Source organism: Manis javanica, chromosome 6 (genome assembly GCF_040802235.1).
Source record: "Manis javanica isolate MJ-LG chromosome 6, MJ_LKY, whole genome shotgun sequence".
Classification (NCBI taxonomy): domain Eukaryota; kingdom Metazoa; phylum Chordata; class Mammalia; order Pholidota; family Manidae; genus Manis; species Manis javanica.
Genome location: NC_133161.1, coordinates 23,165,209 through 23,184,557, shown reverse-complemented (window position 1 = coordinate 23,184,557; position 19,349 = coordinate 23,165,209). Strand labels below are relative to the sequence as shown.

Genomic DNA, 19,349 nt, shown 5'->3' with positions numbered 1-19,349 from the left:
AGAAGGATGAACACCTAGAAAACTACATTTGTTCAAGATTAAAAAAAATGTTCACAGTAATCACAAAGCATTTATTTTATGACTGTAAGCAGGATTACTCAAGGACCAAACCTTCCAGTACGAGTAAGATGCTGTCAATTTAACTGTAAAGCTTGAATGGTGCAATACAAAATGGTTCCATACTGCTTCACTTTTCCTTTGAAACTAGAAATACTTTTCACATAAGAAACTGAACATTGTTAGAATTATAATCTGTATTATCCTACATGAAATTTACTGGGTCTGTGTAATAAAAACTTACTGGTTGGTGTAACGAACAGGTATTTTTAATCAGCATGTGAATTTTTTTTTTTTTGAGAGGGCTTCTCTCATATTTATTGATCAAATGATTGTTAACAACAATAAAATTCTGTATAGGGGACTCAATGCACAATCATTAATCAACCCCAAGCCTAATTCTCAACAGTCTCCATTCTTCTGAAGCATAACGGACAAGTTCTTACATGGAGAACAAATTCTTACATAGTGAGTAAGTTCTTACATGGTGAACAGTACAAGGGCAGTCATATCACAGAAACTTTCGGTTTTGATCACGCATCAACTATAAACAATCAAGTCAGGCATGATTATTCATTTGATTTTTATACTTGATTTATTTGTGAATTCCACATTTCTCCCTTATTTATTTATTTATTTATTTAAATAAAATGCTGAAGTGGTAGGTAGATGTAAGATAAAGGTAGAAAACATAATTTAGTGCTCTAAGAGAGCAAATGTAGATGATCAGGTCTGTGCCTATAGACTAAGTATTAATCCAAGCTAGACAAGGACAACAAAACATCCACGGATGCAGAAGATTTCTCTCAAAACAGGAGGCGTGAGGTTCCAAGCCTCACCTCTGTTGATCCCCAATTTCTCACCTGATGGCCCCCCTGCGACTGTGCCTGTCTTAGGTTGTTCCTCCCTTGAGGAATCTTACCCGTCTCTGGCTAACCAGCCATCTTCCGGGGCCATACAGGGAAATGTAAAGTTGGTAAGTGAGAGAGAAGCAATATTCTTTAAAAAAGTTAGGTTTTTACTTCTTTGCATATTTATCAGCACATGAATTTTAAAAAGCACATTAGCCCTTTCATCTTTTGGCCAAACTAGCATAATGTCTTCTTCTCACTGGCTTCTGTCCTGCTGTTTTTTCTCAAAACCTGGTGGAATCTGAGGAATTCATTATTTGGTTTGAAGTTGAGCACATGGCATAGTTCTTTCAATTGCTTTAATAAAAGAATCTTCCATTTTTCCTCATTTTTACATGCCAGCTTTATCGAAACTATAGTTGGTTTATATTTGTTGTTCCCTTGAAGACTCAGTGTGTGTTGTTGTCATAAGATGGGAAGTGTGTGGGGTCCAGCGCTTTAAAGTAGACTTGTGTTTGAAATTTGTATCATGGAGTCCAGACCATGCAGTTTCTGGGCAAAACAAGAATATTACAATAAGGTATTCCTAATACCTAGCAAATAATTCTTCAGATTTCCTGGAGCTAGTGTAGCCAAGGCTGTAAATGTTAAGTAAAATGTATGCAAATGGTATTATTGGTATATCAGTGTGATGAAGAAATAAAGGAGAGAAAGATGTGTGTTGCAGTTACTGTGCCATTTAGACATGTAAGTGCAGGGGGTGATAGGAAACACAGGCTAATTCTTAAAACCTGGGGTTCAGGGTGCATACGGTCAAGTCACAGAAGTAGAATGTAGGGACAGTGTTCACTTTTCAAGGCTGGTGCTTCTGCCACCGATGCTCCATTAACTCCAACTCAGAACAGAAATTTTGGCCCAGGGACAGATTAGTTTTAAAACTGTGATGGCCTTTTATCCTCCGTAATCTGGATTGAGGGAAAGCATGTTCCTCCCGTTGTTGCCCTCATATTTGTGATACATTTCTTCTGTAGTCCTCTGTGTGCTTGTCTCTTAGTATTTTAGCCTCTTGAGTCCTTTCATCCTGTTCACAAAATAGTGAATCTTATAACTTACTGAGTTAAGATGTTATATCCAGTGACCTGGCTTGAGAAGAAAGTCACAGTTGTTGCAGCTGTCTTACGATTCAAGCCCTCCTGGTACTTTGTCTGCCCTTTCTCATAAGTGGAAACTGTGAAGAGGCAGTAAGACCTACCATTGGAGAAAGGATTGGATTTAGGAAAACACTCTATGTTTGTTAGACTGACAATGTAACATTGCATATAAATTATCACCTTGGTTGGCAGAAATAATAGTTGAAAAACTCAAGAGGAGTTGGTAGTTGTTCCAGCTTAAGGGAGGATTTGGTAGAGGAATTCACCTCAGAACTGAGATTGTTTTAGTCTTGTAGCACAGACTTGGGTCTATTTTCCTTCCTGTTTACTGGGATAAATGGAAGAGAAAGTTTGGTTGCCCATGCTTGCGACAGTCAGAAACGGGCAGCAGTGAAAGTGTTGCTGGCAGCTGCTGCCGCAGAGGGAGGAAAGCGAAGTTTGTTGAACTCCTGCTCAGCATAGGACAAATCTCTTGCCAACTCCTAAAGCCAGGGTCACCTGGTGACCGCTTGGATCTGCACAGCATGGGAACTAAGTCCCTACCACCTCAGGATTTGGGGAGCCGCAGAGCACTGGATGGAGTGAGATTTTGTTCTGAGAACTTCCCAAAGGGAAGGAAAGGAGATTTTTTTCAGGCAGGCTACTAAAGAGCATGATCGTACAGCTGCAGTTCTGTCTCTGTCACCGAGGTGAGCAGAACTTGCAAGCCCAAATCAGAGCTCTCTGCAGCTCCTCTGTACTTATCTGAAGTAGGACAGAGAGAGTGAAGACTTGTGCTTCAGTTAAGAAAATAAAATGAAATAGTAGGATAACAAAGACACCACTGGAAGATGCAGAGACAAAACGCAGTTAAGCTGAGCAATGAGTAGTTTTTATTTAAGGCAATAAGTACACACCTGAAGAAAGGAGTGTAGGCAACCTCAGGAGGTGCACTTAAGGGCTTAGAATATGTGTCTTCTAATTCATGCACTTAAGGGCTTAGAATTCTTTCAAGAATGGGAACAAAGGGTGGCATGGGGTGGGGGTGGGGGATGGGTGTTTGTAAGTCTGGGGAGAGGAAATCCCGGGGCAAAATACCTCTTAAAAACCGAAATCTGTCAAAGGGAGAAATAAAGTTTAAAATCTGTTTATTGCTCACAAACTGCAGTCTGGGCCCTTCTCTCTTTCCTTCTCCAGCAGCAGCCAAAAACTGGCCCTCCCCCTCACCTCTCAGGTACAGATAAGTTCTCTGTTGCCCAGATAATTACCCATTGATACAGAGATGAACTTCTCTCCACCCCTGAGGAAAGATGCTAATGCACTAAAGCCATACTTCTTTCCACCTCTGAAAGCCTGTTGATATGCAGACTTACCAAAGCCAGGCCAGATATTCTGGAAATGTTACAATTTTACTCACAGTGTTTGTTGGGCATAGGCTTGACTTGTAGTCTCATGATGTCTCTCTCTCCTGTGAGAGACATTATCCACAGTCAGTCCTCTAGATAATTTTGTAAGATAAACTTAACACAAGGAATTTATTGATCCTATTCTTCTCCAAGACAGTGGTTTCCCTCAAGCACTGGGAGCATATCATTTAGGACTGTTTACCTGTTAAGATAGGGTGAGTTATTATCTGATTACTAAAGAATATGTTAGGAACCTTACCTCCTAGTTTCCTGGTTTTTAAAATGGAATCTTAGTCTTAAGATGGAGTTTTTCTCTTCTTACTGTAGTTATATCTTGGCATTTTTCATCATAGGCAGGAAGAGTTAATCATGATACTTGTTTCTTGTCCCTGCCCTACTTCAAAAGGACAGCTACTGTACTGGATGAGATTAGGATGTCATGCTCCAGATCCTAAAACACATAACCCACGGTATGCTCTAGAGTTGAATGTTTTTCAAGGTATTGAAGGGAATGCCCAATATATTTGTCAGCTTACAGGAAAAAACAGGTTGATTTTTGAGATTTTCAAAACACTACAACATAGACATTTTTGAGTATAGCAGAGACCATAACAAGCTTTTGCACACTTCATGAGTGAGAGAAGGAGGAGTGTGTTTCGGTCGTGCATAATCTGGATGTTGCCAAAACGAGGTACCTCCTTTACTAGAGCTACTGTTGTTTAGCCTAGTGATTCTGTCAGGAGTTTGCACTTGATGTTACATTCTGCTATTTATCCTCCATATAGGTGTTCTTGACCCTTCTTGGTTGGTTTTGTGCACATGCTTGCCAGTCTTATTTAAGTGTATCTTCAGATCACTTGCTTCATCATTATTAACAGTAACTTCTGAATTGAGGGCCCCACAAGGACAGTTTGCTGTCTGACCTGCCTTTCAAAACTGTTTCTATGACTTAGTAGTGAATAATTTTGGATGAGGTATTCAATATCTTTGAGCTGTAGTTTCCTTATCTATAAAGTGATATTGTAGAAATTTTAGTCTTTGTGAATAGTAAATTGATCTCATGTAGTGCTGTTCATATTAGACATTCAAATATTATGCAATTATTTGATAATTATTATTGTCAGTCAGACTGACTTATAGTAGCTCTGACTCAGCTGGGATCCCTAAATACCTAAATGACAAAATGCTTAAAAGCAGCCTCTGGCTTTTCATTTATTGCACCTCCATCTCACCTAGGTGAGAGCTGCTGACTGTTTCCCTTTGGTCTAATGGGATTTTTCCTGTTGAAAGCCTTGGCTTTCATTTTGAATGGCCTATTCTCAAGTGTCATTTTAAATTGATTTGTTATGCTAATGTCTTAACAAATAATGTGCCTCCTAATTAGTCCACCTGTAATGAGGCAAGGTACCTACCCTGCATACTTGGAAACAAAATTTTCTATACAAAAAACCTTCAGTTCAGCTTTTCACCATGGGGGGCGGGGTTATTGCAGCACAAAAAGAAATCTGTTCTTTATTTGATATGAGTCGTAGTGACATATTGCACTAGAGTAAGTCATGCACGTGAGGGATACATCATTGTTAGAGTCATTGAAAATTGGTTTGGACGGTGTGTTGTTGAACAGAACACCTTTTCGGGAGTTCTAGTCCTAATTACATCTTTCCTTTACCACTGTAATAGCATCTTCATTGACCTCCCTTTCTCCAGTTGGCCCCCCTCTCCATTTGGCCCCCCTCTAATCCAGTTCCGTATATGGCTGCTAGATTAATCTTCCTGAAACACTCTGATTCTGTTACTTCCTTATCCGAAACTTTCCTAGAGAAAAGGGCAAACTTCTAAATTCTCATGATGTGGAATAAGCTTCTAAATTTATTTGTTATAACATAACATTATTTATATAGTATTTTCTTTCAGAGTGGGTCTTAAGAGGGGAGATTGGGAATGTGTACAGGCTTTTTCTTGTGTGTTTGTGTCATTGGGGAACATTTGCAGTGAGTGGGGGCCAGACTTGCTTGGTGAGGTAGTCCTGCGCACTGGCAAGTTGACCTAGCCAGGATGGCAAAGGTGTACACAGCTATCAGCCCAGCCTCAACAGATGAGATTGAGTTTTCCATACATGCTTCATGCTTTCCCCCCTTTATACTGATCCTGTTCTGCCTCCAGCCTGGATTACTCTTCTCTGTTACTAGACGTGTAGCTCCTTTGAAGGTAGGTTTGACTCAAGTTTATATCCCCAGCATATGCAGCATGGTTCCTTGTCGGGCATGAACACTTGTTTTATTTGAAGAAGTTTGTTTCTGTCATGAAGCAATGGCAAGTTCGGGAATTGCTGCTAGTTACTTGCAGATCTCCAGTAAAGGGATTGAATCATTCTGTGGTAGTTTTGGTTTCTTGTATGTTTTGTATGTTTTATAATTACTCCCAGATTACTCTGACTAAAGTGTGGTAGCTTATACTTGTAAAAAGTAGCCAACATGTGAAACAATTACAAGTGCTTCATCTTACGTCAGCAGAGTCCTATTTTTTGCAGGAAGTGGTAGGACGGATGCCTGAGTTAGAGTTCTTTTCACCAGTTAGGATAATGATGTATCAAAATTATCAGTCTTGTAAGGTACATGGGTCCAATCCTGGTTACAAATATCATGTGAGGCCCAGTAAGGCTAACTTGTCCAAGGCAACAATATGAATACCAGTGGGAATAATTTCAGCATTGTTGTATTTTTTTTCTTTAACATCTCAAAACCCACCTCTTAAAGAAGATGGCTTCTTTGGTCGTTTCTCTTTTTGACATAATGAAAGTGTATCCCAGTGTTCTCTGTTTAAGGACTAACTCACTAATCATAATGACACTAGTATTCTCTGTTACCTCTTTTGTTAGAATTGTTTCAGTGCCTTAACTGGCAGATTAGAGAATAATAAGAAGAAACCCTTAATTTAGATCCCTTTTTATCCATTTTGGTCATTTTTAGAAGATCAGAGCAGTAGGCAGTCCAGTGTGTGAAGAATGGATTTCACAATGCACTGTGAGTTAGTAGCCTGAGTTGCCCTATGATGGAAAAGTCAGTTTTTATGATTCTGGCAGCATTTAAAATCCTACTGAGCTACAGAAAATGTGAGTTTTATGACCTTTTTGTTGGGCTACACTGCAGAGAAACTGCCCACTCAGTGAGAAAGTTTACAGTTTTGTTCTATTGAGATCAGAGGAAAACTAGGACCAGTTTTAGGGAAACATATTTCAGCTTAATATAAAGAACTTTCTACGAAAGGTGTTCAGTGAGAGAGTGGGCTGCCCCAGGAAGTTAGTTTCCTTTTATTGAAGGCATTTACACATGGGCTGAATATCCTTATGGAACGATGTTGTGGAAGGGATTTGACAGTATGTAGAAGGCTAGATAAAGGCTTTTAAGCTCCCATCCAACCCACAGACCCTGTGACTCTGGTCTATAATTAAAGAAAATGGTGATTAATTCACCATAGAAATAATGCATTTGCACTTATTTTTACATAAATTCATTATAAGTGATACAGCTGGTGCTTACTGAAAACCTAACTACGCCATTGTGATGATCCTACCTTTTTTCTTGATATAATTGAACTATAGAATTAATTCATCAGGAAAACTGGAAACTGGTTTATTACTTATGACATTGAATTTCTTATCATTGTAACTCATTGCAGGGAAGTCAAGTAGCTGGGGCAGAGATAATAGCAGGATTGTAGATCCTTAGAAATTAAGAAAGGAGGAAGGAAATTTTTTACTCCCCCGAATTTTCATTTGCAGTAGAAATCAGGCTCTGAACTTTCTTTCATGGTTTGATTTGTAAGTCCTCCTTTTTTATCCCAGGAATACTTTTGGCCAGTCTTAGAGCACATTTGTCTGATGCTTATATATTTGATGGGGCTTTCCCTTCTCCTGTTAATGAAGTAAAAGCGATCATAATGAAATGTCATTCCAATAAAAATGAAAATATTCCAAGTCATGTTCAGATTTGTAATTTCATAAACTATATGAGAACGCTTAGCTGGATTATTCATAATAATCATTTCATACATTGGAAACCCAAGACACTGAAATTAGTGAATTATTTACAGAACCTAGTCCAGATCTCCCTTTTCCACTTAAGTTCTCATAAAGCGTTTACCTGGGTTATATACAGGTTTCTGTATGGTGACTAGATCCTTTATGGTGTCTTTGTGATCAAGCCACACTATTTGTGATCCTAGTCATGGCCGCACATATTTTATAAAGGAGGCCTATAGTTTCATGTCCTGCCTGGCAGGGTCCTCACTAACTGCTCGTAGACCAATGTCTTATTTACCTGTCTGATTCCCTGTTGTATCTGGATTGCCTCTCCCAGGCCAGGGAGATTAATTTAAACACACTGACCTCGTTTGTCGTTGTTGAGGATAATTACCACTAACGTGTGATTGTTTTTCATGGAGGAAAGGAAGTTAATTTGAAAAGATCTTAAATAAAACAGTTGTTTCTGTGATGTATGTGTGTGAGCTTGAAAACCAATACTGCGGTTCTACATTCTGACACTAGCCCGCACACTCTTTTTCTAGTGACTCTAAGATACTAGAATTCAGATGAGACATGAAATTCCTTTGAAGAAGACATTTTTAAACAACTTGGAGAGTTTATATTTCTATTTAAACCCCATTCTGTTATAGGTTACAATCCTTTGGGGTTGTTAGTTTGCTGAAAATAGAATTTAATTGGCTACTGTACAAATTAATGGCTTTAATTTGGCTAGAGTCATATTTCAATCAGCTTGATAGGCCTTTGAGGTTGTATGGAAGTAAGAAAAAGTAACTAAAGCCCCACTTTGGAGACTGCTCCTCTGAAAACCAGGTCTGTAGACCTCCGTTTAAGTTTGTGGTTTGTGCACACTGGAGCTTCTGACAATAATGTATAGCTGGAGAAGGAGTGTCTGCCCCCTCTCTGAGGAGTGTCAGTGACTGCTTTCAGTGACCCAGACTGAGTTTTTCAACTGCAGTGCATTTATTTTGCCATGGAAATGCTAAGATCTAGAACTGTCCAGCAGATGTGGCATTATCCTCTTCTTCTTTACTTTAGGTTTTCCTGTTTTTCAAAATAGGAAATACATCTCTTGGGGGAGTGCATTAATGTACACGGACCTTGATTTCCCCTTTAACTCACCATAGGTATTGCAAGTGTGTGGGGACTTGTGGTAAAGATTTACTCATAGAAAATTGGGGAGGAAAACAAATTCTAGCTTTTTTCCTTTAAAACAGTAGTTACCACTGTGTCTTGGGTGGCCTGCTTGAGTCCCATGCAGTGTGATACCTGTTTTCATTTAGATACGCTTATTCTCTCAGCAGACGTCGAAACAGATGTGCTTGCTGTTAGAGAATTGAATTCTGACAGCTGCTACCTAACCTCTTTAATATCCTTATCCCAACTACTGTAGCCTTTTTAGATTTTTTGAAGCCTTATTAGACACGAACAACTTTTGCCCACAGGAACTGGCTTTCTTTCCCAGTGACTGACAAGATACTGGTCAGCAGACAATGATTAGCTGAAAGCTGATTCTCATTTTCCCCTAATAGGTGTATGTGGTAACAGCCTAACAGCAGCTTGGTGCTATAGCATAGTTGTTTGGTGTGAGAGATGGAATTCCTTCCCCTTTCAGCTTTTTTTGTATTTATACCTGTTATGAGAGAGGTTACACGCTCTTAACACCTTGGGAAGCAAGGTTGCCAGAACCACAGGGAATGGTGATAGGCCAGGTACACCCTCATTTCTCTGAGGGCTGTTGGAGCAGCTGTTTTGGACATGAGCTTGAGTTTCTCATTACTCTTTGGCTTCTGGTGACGTTTCATGGGAGAAATTGCTCTCCAGTCATCAAGTTTTTATTGAGCTCTTACTGTACCCAGATGTTTTTATGCCCTGCCTTGAAGACATCTTAAATTTTCCCTGTTTTGGTTATGACTTTAGTCAGGTAAAATACTGTGTAGTTTGGGTTTGGATAATTAGTGTTTGTTAAGTTGGGAATATACATGTTATTTTTATCTTGACATTTTTGTCATACTCATTAGGAAACATGTTAAATTTGTAACCTTTGAGTTCTTAGTTATTTATAGGTTAATGCCACTGTATCTGTAGGTATTTGTAAGTATATTTTTAAAAAATGAACAGAAACATACTGGCTTTTGTTGAGTTTCTACATGTGGGTCACATTATAGTGACCCAGGTGCTTTGTATGTATGAACTGATTTAAGCTTCATAATATTCTCTTTGAATTCTTCATTCACCCAGCCTTCATCTGCTGTCCAACTTAGGGCACACACTTTTGGCTTTCTTTTTCAAATAGCATTTTCTCTGATGTATTAGTCCACATTGCTGCTCACTGGTCTTTGTAAAATTCAAATCATGTTACTCCCCTTTCCCAAATCTTTCTTCATTTCTGTATTCCACAGGTTAACGTCACTGCCTGGCAAACACCAGACCCTTGATGATCTGTCTGCTGGCTCCCCATCTGACCTGATACTGTTTAGAGTTCTCCATTCTTTCCTACTGCTTCTCTCATCCCTCCCCCTGGAAAACTCTAACTTATGTTTTATGTTTGAAAACTTGAGAAAAGTGCCTCTCCTACTGTGTCATTACTATTTCTTAAAAGAATGAACAACTAATTCCCAAAAGGTTTTTAAAAAAAGGCATAATTTAAAAATACTGGATAATCCTTCCATCTGGAATAATGTACAATAAGTCTCTTCAAGCCCAGACTGACCACCTTGTTCTCCCTTTTTTTTTTCTTTTTCTCCATTTTGTGGAAACCAGAGAAAATATCACCACAGGCTGGACCTAGTTCACAGACTTATGTTTTTGAACCTCTCATGTATGTAGTGAAATGTGCAGAAAGGCTAGAAATGTGGATGTGAACAAAGCAGGGGAAAAGAATAGGTTCTGTTACTAAAATGTAGGATATTGGAAGATAATAGTTTAAAGAAACTATGAACAGTGTGGGAGCCGAAAGAACAGAAGAAATGTGGTAATGGTGAAAAGGGAACAGACATGAAGTCAGGCATTTTAATTGACCAGTGAAAGGAGAGGAAAGGGTTGGTCGGAGCAGAAACTAATTGGAAGATGAAGACAGTGAAAAAGGGTGAGACATGAAGCCCTCTTTCAAGATTGTTCAATGACTACTCAAGTTTTCTGAGTTAATTCCCGATTAAAGAGAAGAAAAGATACTGATCTTATCAATTCTGATACATGCTATTTAAAGAAGAAAGAAAGAAAATTCATTATATAAGTTTATTAATGGTGAGATGACATTCTTTAAGGAATAACATCCACAGGGGCCATTGGAGAACTCAAGCCATCTAAGCCTTTTGGCCTAAACGTAATCTAACAATTCAGTATCTTTCTGGGTGACTGTAATTGCTAGATGTTCGATAGACATGAAATTTAATACTCTTGCTGTTGAATTGATCTTTAATGTTTATTTGCAAAACCTCAAATGTGTGTCCAAAGCCTTGAATGCTTTCCCAGAGTTATCCATTGTATACTCCCTAGATATGAAATATCAATTCTACAGGCTAGCAAAATGGCATTTAGTGGTGGCTGACAGGATGGTGTTTAAGGACAATATGTATTGCATACTTAAATTTTTCTATTATCTGACTCTTGGCACAGATCATTGAATTTAAGTTGTACTGAGATTGCAAAGATCTGGCTGCCTTAATAACCCAGGCTACGCAGCATGTTTATTTAGGCTCAGGACATTACTCTGCCTTTCTGCTTTCTAAGCATGCACAGAAGAAAATAAAACAATTTTGGTTTCTACCTTCACATCTACTTGATTTAGGAAAGGTGTCTTAAAAAATGTGAGGGACATTTTCAGGACTCTTCTTGAAGCCTGAAGCACATCAGTGTTTTGTGATTTGTTTGCAACAGGTTTCCCCCTGCCCTTCCTTCTCTAACGTTTCCTTCCTTAATTACACTTCCAGTTTTGCCATAAAATTTTGGTAAATCTACAGCTGTAAAGAATGTTGCACACCCATATCATTTTGTCTTGAATTTCATTTTAAATTAATCACTGTATTTTAGGAATATGCAATGTCTTCTTAATGGCTTCTTAGATAAAGTACATTTCTCACATAGATAAGGAAATGAAATCGTCTGGGTTACTGAGCATGACTCACTTAAAATCTCATTTGGAACAATTTCTCTGTCCATCCTTTGTTAACCATATATCCTGCTGGTTTGCAGTACTGGGACTTTGCCCCAGAGTTAAAATAACCCATTACAATATGGGTTTGGGGTAACAGGCCCCTTCTCAGTACAAGGACTAGGGAGCCCTCTCATTTTTCCTTGTCCTTTTATCTGTTTTTGACTTTATTTTCATCTTTTTCCTTAGGTTTCTTGGCTGCTGGCTTGTTTTTTTTCTTAGGAAAGTGTAAGCACGAGTGGAGTTACAAGAATTTTGAAAAGTTTAAATGGATATGATATCATATACACGATCCATAGGGGTTGTCTGAGTAAGAGTCTCCAAATTCGCATTATTTCCTTGCATTTTCTCCACCGTATCTTTATGAGGAAGCCTCTGGTACCAATGTAAGCTTCTCATCATTGTCAAGCATTATCTGCTTAATGGAACACTTTATACTACATCTCTGCCCCTGCCACTCTAATTCTCAAGTTGGAACCTCAGTGTGGAGTGGGGAAGGAAGATAACTGGGATTGCTGAACAACTATAAAGATGTTAAGGGGAAAAAGGATGAAAAAGCAGCATAGCCATCATTCTTTTCTTCATTTTTTTCTCCTCTTGAACAGTTGAATGCCACTGGTGCTAGATTAAATAACACTAGTTTGTTAAATTTACAAAGGGATTGGAAGCATATGGAGAAAAGGTATAGCTCCCTATTATAGTATTCCAAGAATGCTGCAAATAATATTGACTATTGGTAAATCAATTTATGTTTCAGAAATACTGGGAAAAATAGTGTTGTAAAGAAATGATCTTTAAAATTTCTATGTAGAGAGAAGAATGTTTTTATCACATTGTATTTTTTCAGTGTGGGGGGTTAACTTGGAATTTTCTTTTTTTTCTGTAGTAAATTGTGAACAGTACTATTTGAATTAAGTTTAGATTAATCAGTTAAGTGTTTATGGATTAATACAGAAAATAGGACAAAGTGATGTAATTTAAATGTATGAATAGGTCACCATTTGGAGATTAATTCTGTATTCCTTGAAAAGGATCCCCTGCAAAAGATTCTAATGCTTAAAACCTGTAATTTAAATGTTTCCTGTAGATTAAGCTTGATCAAATTTTGTGTCCCATTGTTCAAAATCCATGTGGTTGAGGTCTTATTATATTTCAATTCTGATTGTGCAGGTTGAATAGAGGTTCTAGAATAGACTAGAAAGACTGGTGCCAGTGGCATACTAGTAGGGTGGGTGTGGGGTTGAGGGTGGTGAGCGGGAGCTCAGTTCCATTATAACTGCCTCATCAGCCTAGGTTTCTATGGAATTTCTGGTTTTTCACAGTAATATAGATATAATTGATTTTTACAGATTTTTGGTTTCCTTGATAATAGAAATGGGTTTTTCATTTGAGTGCTTTGAGAAACTATTGTGTAGTATTGATGTTTTCATGTCTCACAAGTATTTCCTTGTGTTATCTGTTTACAGATAATAGGTTCATTTTGAAATTTGTCCCTTTGTTTTTTTTCTCTCTGTTGTTCCTATCCTGCCTGCACTAGCTCTCAGTCAGCTTAGGCCTAGGAGACATAAGACATGTACAGAATTGCAGACTTATTACCTTTGAATTTTTTTTAATGAACTTCTAAAGGTTTCTTTTACATTTTTAGAGTTTTCAAGTAGTGTCTGTATCTGTGTACACTTGACAGTTAAAATTGGGGGAGGGAAGGACAGGACTTAACACTTATAAACATTTTTGGAAGAGATCTATCTTGTTTCCTTATGTGACCTGATTTAATGAAGATATTTACACTGCAGAGTAGGACCACAAGAATAGCATATACTCTCATTATTGGGCAAACAGGTGTAGCTTTGTTCTCATGCCCTTGTTTCATTGTGAATGTACAATATGGCACATTTTAAAGGAATCAGGGAATTGACTCATTTTATGTAACACAGACTGATGGGCATTTAGAGCTAGAAGGAACATCAGTTAAATCCAGCCACTTTTTTTTTTTTTTTAACAGGGGAGGAAATAGAAGCCCAGAGAGATTAAGTAATTTTATTCAACAAACATTAATTGAGTGTGTACCATATGTCAGATGCAACAATAGGTGCTGGGGGCTACATAGATGAGTAAGCTTTAGTCCCTGTTGGAGATGAATACATAATTCTTATATCATACAGTTTGTAATTAGCAGGTCAGGAAGTAGAATATTTATGAATCATTCATAATCAACTCTTTCTATATTGATAAGTCAGACTTATCAGCCCCTTCTCCTGTCTTTAATTTATTAAATTATTCAAATGTAATTTTCATACATTTATTTTTAGAACAAAAACCAGTGTTCTCCTTTGACTTCAATACTACTTTTTCTTGTACACTTAGCGTGTACATTTTTATTCCACCCTCTAGTGGGCACATTTCAGTCCTTATTGTGACCTCTTTGTATCTTTTTTTGTTTGTGTTATTGAGGTGCATACAATAAAATAACACAAATTTAGTGTACGGCTTTGCATATTGACATGTTTGTGCACTCGTGTAACCATCACCCAAATCAAGCTATCAGACGTTCTCACTAATTTTTTTCCCCCTTCACCTGTTCTACCCCTTCCCCCACTGAACTCCCTTATGGCTACCATCAGTGTGTTCTGTGTTTGAGTCTATGTCTGTTTTGTTGGTTTTGTTTTTTAGGTTCTACATATAAGTGAAACCGTATGGTATTTGTCTTTCACTGCCTGGCTCATTCACTTAGCATAATACTGTCTAGGTCCATCCATGTTGATGCAAATGGAAAAACTTCATTCCTGTTTATGGCTGAGTAATATTCCATTGCATATATTTGTACATCTTTATCCATTCATGTATCAATAGACATTAGGTTGCTTCCATTTATTGTAAATAATGCTGTATTTAGACATAGTACATATATCTTTTAATATTAGTAATTTTGTTTGGGAAAATTCCTACAAGTGGAATTACTGGGCCATACGGTATTTTTATTTTTATTTTGTTGAGAAACAGCCATACTGCTTTTCCATGGTAACTATAACAATTTATAGGCCTACATCACAAAACACAAAAAATCTCAAACTATCTCTACACCTAAAGGAACTAGAAAAAGAAGAAACAAAGCCCCAAGTGAGTAGAAGGAAGGAAATAATAAAGATCAGTATGGAAATAAATGTAATAAAGAGGAAAAAAACAAAGGACAATGAAACTAAGAGCTCGTTCTCTGAAAAGATAAAATTGTTGCAACCAGTTTGAAAGTACTGACTCTGTTTTCATGTCTTCTTAAAAAATTTTTCCCAATTGTAATGAAAGGGCATTATAATTAGCACTCACAGTATAGGTAGGTCACAGGGAAGGCAGTATAGTGTGGAGAAGACAAATAATGACTCTAAGCATCTTTCTATGCTGATAGACAGTGACTGCAATGGGATGGGAGGGAGACTTGATAATATAGGTCAGTGTTGAAACCACAATGTTGCTCATGTGAAACCTTCATAAGATTGTATATCAGTGATACCTTAATTAAAACAATTTGTTTTCCTCATTGTATATTGGTGCCCTGGTTCTACCTCTCTTCGTTTTTCATTTCTTTAGAGTTTCAGCTACTCACCTCTTATTTCCCAAATGGGCCATACGTTTGTGTATCTGTGTAGCAGCTGGTCATTCTTCAAGGGATAGCTCAAGTATCACCTCCTCATGAAGCATATCTGACCTTTACAAGATTTTAGGCACTTCCGTTTCTCCATTCCTACACCACCCGTATATATTTCCGAATCCCGTAATTTTGCGGTCTTTGTATAAAACCTCCCCTGTTAAGTTTTTTTGTTTGAGGATAGACAGAATTTTTTTCCAGCAACTGGCACATGATAATGTTTTTTAAAATGTAGTTTCAAGCACAATGAGTTCTCAGTAACTTAGGCCACCTCCCCTCACCTCAACTCCCCTCTCCAGGAACCCGTCCCTTTATTTCTCTCCAGCTCTCTACTGGGCTCTGAGCTATGCTAGTACTTTACTGCCAAGAAACAGCTCATGGTGATAGGTTGTTAACTGCAGATTTATAGTCCCATCAATTGTCAGTATATTAATTTGGTTAAGAAGCTTAAACATAACCCTTAGTTACACTCAAATCAATTGGCAAACCTTTTAAAAAATTCATACATTTCACATGCATACTGAGTTCACCCTGTGTGATTAAATCTGAGTTCAAATTAGTGTGAGACAAACAACGAATGTTTTACAGGTAAAATAAAGGAGTTTTCTAGCTCTCACTATAGTAGTGAAAATCCTACATAATGGTATTATTTCTATACTTAATTATAACCTAAGATTTGTATCCCATCTTGCAAAAGACACAGTTTCTGCCCTTAAGGAAATATAATTACTGCAATTAAAAAAAATGCAGATTCGTTTTTCCCAATGCCTTGCTGTGTGGCCATGATGATGATGGTTTGGGGTCTGTTATCAAGCTGATCCATTTGCAGAGCTAGAATGTTTTTCTCTTGTTTGCCCATATTGTTTGGGTTTCTGACCCTTCATCCTTTGCTGTACACTCGTCCTTGATTAAAATTAGATCAATAAAACTAAACCAGGGGAAAAAAGAATTTCCTCAGTTGTGTAAGTGACCATATATTGCAGTTAAACTGTTCAGAAGGAAATAGATGGTTTTCTTGTTTTATTTTTATATAGACCTTTTTATTTTTTTTCTGATTAGTCCTGATAACAAATCAGGGTTGGACCTTATTTTTTGGAACTATGGAGGTGGTGATGGTGGAATTTTAAGCTGGTGGTATTGACTTTTTGTTTTGTTTGTTTGGATTTTTGTTCCTGTAACCTTCTGGTCTTGGGTTATGTTCAAATCTGTAAGATTTATTAGGTGAACATTCTGTAGCTAAGTGGCAAGATGTTCTGGCTTCTCATTAGCAGTGACCCTGGGTAGTTTTCTCACATTCAGCAGCATTTGTTAGGAGCCACCCAGCATCCTTGTCATCTAGTGGTGAAGCTGAGCTGGAGTTCTGGTTAGGAGGTCACCTTGTGCACATCTCCCTGCCGGGGGTGTTTTTCTAGGGAATGTTCAGGCTGACCGTGGTTTCCTTTTTCTCATAACAGACCCTGTTCTTGTGAGACAGTGAGCTTAGTACTTGAAAGATGGAAAATGACTTTTTGCTCTAAAGTTATTGGAGGCACATCATACGATCTTTAGATGCATTGTAGTATAATCCAGTAGCTGTGGATTTTGCAGTCAGTTAAATTAGAGTTTGCCATTTCCCCCTTCCATTTACTGCTGATGTCACCTAGGGTCTAAGTCACACCGAGCATCTTAACTTGTATCTTTCAAGAAATTGTAAAATTTGCTTATTTTGTTAAATTGGTTGGAGGGTTAAGTAAGTACAGTGGTATTAAAGAGGTGAGTATATGCTGTTTTTAACCTCAACTAGCTTCTGATCACTTATGGGATGTAAGAAGCATATATACTAATGGGTAAGATGTCTTACAGGAGAAGATAGGAGATTTGGTTAGAGAGCTTTAAGTAGGTTTCCCTAGTGGCAGTGAGTGGAATTTGAGAATGGCCTTATAGAACATCCTCACTGCAGCAAGCAAAAATGACTTTAGCAATGACAACAGTCACATCCAGACATTGAAAATATAAAAAGAGGAGCAAAAGATTTGGTGATGGGGTTTGTTTAGGAAAGAAACAGATTGCAATATAGATGTTGGGACCAGAGCTGGACTAGCATATTTGATTATATCCATAAATAGTGACTAAGTCATCCCTTTCATGCAGTCAATCAAAGATCTGGATTCATACCTGAAAATTCTCATGTTAACTTGGATTTTGAATTTCAAAACATGCTGATACTTCTACCAAATTAAAGAAATCAGCAAAGTATTATCTTGAATGAGCTCTACTCTTTAGACATGCAATTCAGAAGTGTTAAGTATATTCACGTTGTTGTGAGATACATCTCTAGGATTGAAACTCCATACCCGTTATACTCCCTTTTCCTCAGTGTCACTGAGATCCTTTTTTCTTTTTCTGTTTTTGGACAACTCTTTTAAGAGAAGTTTCTAGATCTAGTCAGTAACACTGCATGATAACTATGTGGTAGCAAATCTAGTATTGTTTCTCTCATTTTTGCATCTTGTTATGGTAGAAAATTTTTTCTGGAGTTGTAGGCCTGTGAGTTCAGTGATCCCTACAGTCCTCACCTGTCTATGTCCTTCTTCATGCAATATAGTAAACATGTTGAGACATTTACGGTTTTTACTTTCCCATCTATACCATGAATGACGTCTTCTTACAGTTGGGCTTTAAGATCCCCAATGATTCACTTCTTAATATAGTGGGTAGAGAGAAATTTAGGGTATATTGTTCTTACTGTTTAAATTTTATATCTTGGAGAATTTATGGATTAGATACAGCTTGAAAGTATTCTTTTTAGTGTGGTGCTTGTGTTAGCAGTTGTTAAATCTTTCCAGCATTTCTCTGCGTCATCCTATTTTAAGTGTTGAAGCTCTTAACCTGCATTTGGCCCATTCTTGGGTGTCTATACAGTTTTGCATTGCACATAGTCCTTTTATATGGGGACTGGCCAGGAGGAGGTAGTTTGGAACAGGTAAGAGGCAATATTCTCTGAGGAAAGTATTAGTTATTAAGAGAGTCAGACTGTTTGATGGCTGCAGATTTCTTTGTCCAGTTATATAGTGAGAGGGTGTTTTGGGCCACTGTCTTGGGAGAAAGAAACTATACCAGTTATTTAACAGAGATAACATAGTCTGAGAAATGATCAGTCAGGTATGGGAATGCTAAAAAGGCAAAAAAAAAAAAAAAAGAACCCTAAGGGTCAGGTGGAGATGTTCATTACAAGACGCAGCTACCACCTGTAGGAGTGTGGGGAGGTGAGAATAAGAGATGGGAATCTGAACAAAAGTTTGCAGGATGGACCCATTGGAAGTGGGACTCAGACCTCTGTTAAACTGATATTTGCATCTCTCCATTTGGAGAATTAACTCCATTTAGCTGAGACCCAGACCTCATAGGAAGGACCATCAGGTGATTGGTTCTGATGATCTGAGGAGGTGTAATGGGACTTTTTCTGGGACTGTTGGGAAAACTGCATGCTGGAATCAATGGCTGCTCCTGGAACAAACTGCCATTCTGAGAGGAAGTGTTATTCTGGAGAAAAGGACAGGAATAGTAAAGAGCTTGTCCTTTCTTCCTGTCCATTCTTCCTCTCTCATCCCTATTGGCAGAGCTTAACAGGGAACCAGCTGGCAAAGCAGAAACGTGGATGGCATTTTACCCCTGCCAACATCAGAGTAGAATTTTAAAAGGTTAAGGTTGGAAAGTGAGTGGCAGGAGCTTCATAATGAGCTTCCAGGAGCTGGTGGCTTTGGGTGGACAATCATTGTATACTGAAATTAATTATCCTTTTGGGGGGTCTGGGGTATTTCGCTGAGGAATCAGATGAGTGAGACAAGCCCGTGGGTAATCTGTCTCTTCTTTTACTCCAGTGGTACTGAGGCAGATGAGAGAAAAAGCAGGATATAGGTGGTAGGGCCAGGCAGATCTTTGTGAGGATCTTTTGCTGTGAGCTGTGTTACCTTGGATGTGTCTTTTTCTCTGGATACCTGACTTCTCAGCTGGGTAAAGCTAATAATGCAGCTGTATTGATTGTCCTGGGGAGTAGAAATTATGTTTGAAGTGCCGAGCACATAGTTGGC

General features: G+C 38.1%; 1 protein-coding gene across 4 annotated transcripts in view; it reads left to right on the top strand.

Moving 5' to 3' along the window:
* SND1 (staphylococcal nuclease and tudor domain containing 1) overlaps window positions 1–19,349 on the top strand; it is a 406,889-nt gene that overhangs the window by 110,727 nt on the left and 276,813 nt on the right. The gene's annotated exons all lie outside the window — the stretch shown is intronic.